This window comes from Mustela nivalis (assembly GCF_964662115.1).
Source record: "Mustela nivalis genome assembly, chromosome: 4".
Lineage (NCBI taxonomy): Eukaryota > Metazoa > Chordata > Mammalia > Carnivora > Mustelidae > Mustela > Mustela nivalis.
The window spans coordinates 123,691,248-123,694,735 of NC_139023.1; the positions used below are offsets into that span (position 1 = coordinate 123,691,248).

Genomic DNA, 3,488 nt, shown 5'->3' on the forward strand with positions numbered 1-3,488 from the left:
GAAGACTTCTGAGAGGAAATATTATCTGAGCTGAAGTTCTGAAGGGGAAGTTAGTCTGATAAATGTGGACAGGCCATTATAAGCTGAGCAATAAGCAGGTGCTCACTTGCAGGGAGGTGACTTGGTATAGTGTGTATGAGGAACTAGAGGGCAAATTCCTCATTGCCAGGGTGGGAATAGGTAGAAGCTGACACCTACGTGGTGGATGGAGTCCTGGTCATGAGGACATTGTCTATCTTGCTCAGGAGCCTGGGATTAATCCGTAAATCAAAGGGAACCCTGCTAGGCTTCTACTTCTGTAACTACTTGTGGCTTGTGCTGTGATCTTTTCAACTCCTTTGGGCTCAAAGTACTCTGGGGTTTCTGCTTCAGGCTACTAATCCAGTTCCAAAGCAGGAGGGAGCTCCTGTGCCTAGTGTAGGAGCCCTGACTGTGACTCTCTGTTGCCCCCTCTTGGCAGTAGCTGTAGCTTCATTTTTTGGTTCTATCAGAAACTTTTTTTTTTTTTTTTTAACATTTTATTTACTTGATACAGAGAGAGCAAGAGAGGGAATACAAGCAGGGGAAGTGGGGGAGGGAGAAGCAGACTCCCCATTGAGCAGGGAGCCCAATGTGGGGCTCAATTTCAGGACCCTGGGATCATGACCTGAGCTGAAGGTGGATGCTTAATGATTGAGCCACTCAGGTGCCCCATACCCAAAACTTTTTGCAAAATTTTGTGCTTCCTTCCCATCCCCCTCAGTGGTGAACTGATTTAATTGAAATATCAATAATAAGGTTTTGACTAGGACAAAATGTTGCACCTAAAGCTTTACAGTTATACTCATTTTTCCAATTTCTTTTGATGTGATAAAATTATACTACTATTGTATTTTTACAAATGTTTCATTTAAGATAGCTAAGATGGCTGTTGGCATCCAATTCCCCTAAATTAAATTAGTTTCCCTCCATGTATTCTTTCATCAAAGCTCTTGTTCCACCTTTAACCCCCTTCCTTGCAGAACACAACTTATGTAAGATACAAGATAGAGAGTGACCCTTTGGAACTGGTTACTTTGTATCCTCGGAAACTTGGTGAATTTTTACATTTCTTTTAAAATTAAAACAGTAAATGCCAGACTGTAGTCAAATTGCAGTTTGTTTTACTGTAATTTAGATTTTTTCCAAAAAGAACAAAATTTTATATATAACGTAAAAATTCATGCATCAGAAAGACTCAAAAGACTGTTTTTCACTTTGTTCAAGTTTTGTTTCCAGGCATTTAATGTGTTATGCAGTTGCTGCCACTGCTGTTTTCCAAATGTCTGTTGTGTGCTATGGCCGACAACTATTTTCTTCTGGGTCTGATCAATTTTGCAGGGAACCGTTTTGTTTCTTACATCAATAACAGAGGCTTCGACATTATCAGCTCCAATCTGAAGTTCTTGCTGCATTGTGTCAAAAGAAATTTCTTTATTTTCCACTGCCATTCCCATAAAAGTAAGCAGTCTTAAACTTTTCCCATATTCTGTTCATTTAATAGACCAAGTGACTCAATGAAGACTTTATTATTCTGGTAAAACTTGACATATGATGCCAATTTAGCACTCACAAAAATGGTGAAAAGATCATGAATAAGCTCACCTTCCAAAATTTTGACTCAAAAATGTGATTTTAAAAAGAAATGCATTTGGATCTTTCAATGCTTGTGCAATACACCTGTGGGCATCAAGTCAAGCCTGGGAAGCGTCATCCTCTGTATAACTTCCTAGCAATTCCACCGTGACTTTTGAAACAGCATGACTTTTCTTACAATCCACAAATGCCTCGTAAAGGAGTTTTTATAAAGGTGAGGTTCCAGTCAGAAATCCATTTTCTAACTCAATCCAGCTCAGTTGGAATATACTGGATGGCTCCACAAGGTGCTGCCACTTTAATGAGGCTGCAGTATGCGGTGTATCTAACGGGACTGTTCTTATCCATCCCATGGCAAAAGTTGATTAGCAATTGTGGTCTTAGAGATGGGTGTTCAACTTCCCGAAATGTTACCAGCTTTTCACACAGGCTTTCAGTCAGAGCCCCTTGCTTGTCCGTTTCTGGGATCAGTAGGAGAGACACCATGCTGTTCATTCACACTTTCAACATCTTTATCATCTTCCTTCAGACATACATCACAGGCTTCAATGTTTTGAGTTAAATCGACACGAAGTCCACCTTCTGAGTTCTAATCTGAAATTTCAGGTCCTTTAGATTTCAGATAAGCTTGAAGCTCAGCAGCCTGATTTTCCTCACTGATGTCTATGAAGGCCAGGATGCTCATGTTGAAAGCCCGGGTATGGCGCTCCCACCACTCAACGTTTTGTGCTTTTATTATATTTCCTCCTCTTCTCTTTTTTTCCCTAGACAATTTCTGGCATAATAATATATCTATGCACAGACCTATTAATCTATCCATTAGGTGTTTAAAAATGCTCACGTGCTCCCACTTCCTTTCCTGAAAAAAATTTTTTTTTTTTAAACCAGAATGTATATCAAAGAAGTGCATCGATTTGGATTTTCACTTGTTTTGGTTACTGATGTATCCCACATACTTATGTTGGCCATGCATGAAGAAACACCCATAAATGATGAAACAACCTTCTGTCCTTTTTGCTTGACCTGAAGGTTTCTATTTGGCCTCCAAAACTTGTGTCAAGACTTCATCCCCAGCAAGACTTTGCTAACTCCACAGTGGGATAGTTGCTCTATGTCGGATTGGCACAGCACTTGGCATTTGCCTTAAAGTTGACTTACTTGAATTTCCTGTTTAGGCCCCTATGCTCAGAGTGTCCTGCTATATTCTAAGTCTTCTTGTTTACCTCTGTCTCTTCATTTCTTAGCCAGCTCTCAGAACACACTAAGTTAATGAATGTCTGTGAATGGATATTTACCGTGATATCTCCTCTGATTTGACAGGCCAAATGCCCATGTAACTTTGACTTTGGTGTCTCAAAGACACCTCAGTGCATGCTTTTACCCTAGATTTTCACACGGCTCACTCTACTCAACGTCATCTAGCACCCTGTCAAAAAATACACTCTAGGTTTTATTGTGGTTATAGCTACATGAAATTTTATTGAATTCTCAAAATGACCCTGGCATATAATTGACATCAGTAAATGCTTGTGAATCAATGGACACTAAATCACAGTTCCTTAGAGAACTGTTTATGTCTTCCATTGTTCTAATCAGAATGAATGTCACTAACCTTCACCCAGTTACTCAGACCTGAAAGTAAGCAATTGTTCTTTCTTGTGCTTAATTTTTTAAATTTGTTAAAATAAGGTACAACTAACATTTCTGGAACACAAAACCACAATTTGTTCAGTTTGAGGAGTTTTGACAATAGTTTACCAATGTAAGATAAGATAGAGAACATTCCCCATCACACCACAAAATTCTGTCATGTCCTTTTCCAGTTAATCTGCTCCCTAGAATAGGAGTATATACACTCTGGAAATTGACAAATG

The 3,488-nt window shown here is 39.2% G+C and overlaps 1 pseudogene across 1 annotated transcript; it reads right to left on the reverse strand.

The window, feature by feature from the left end:
- Window positions 1-1,158: 1,158 nt before the first annotated feature.
- LOC309862758 (eukaryotic translation initiation factor 3 subunit M pseudogene) lies at window positions 1,159-2,299 on the reverse strand (annotated as a pseudogene). Its single transcript has one exon. The product of its transcript is annotated as a eukaryotic translation initiation factor 3 subunit M pseudogene (transcript).
- Between the last annotated feature and the right edge of the window lie 1,189 nt (window positions 2,300-3,488).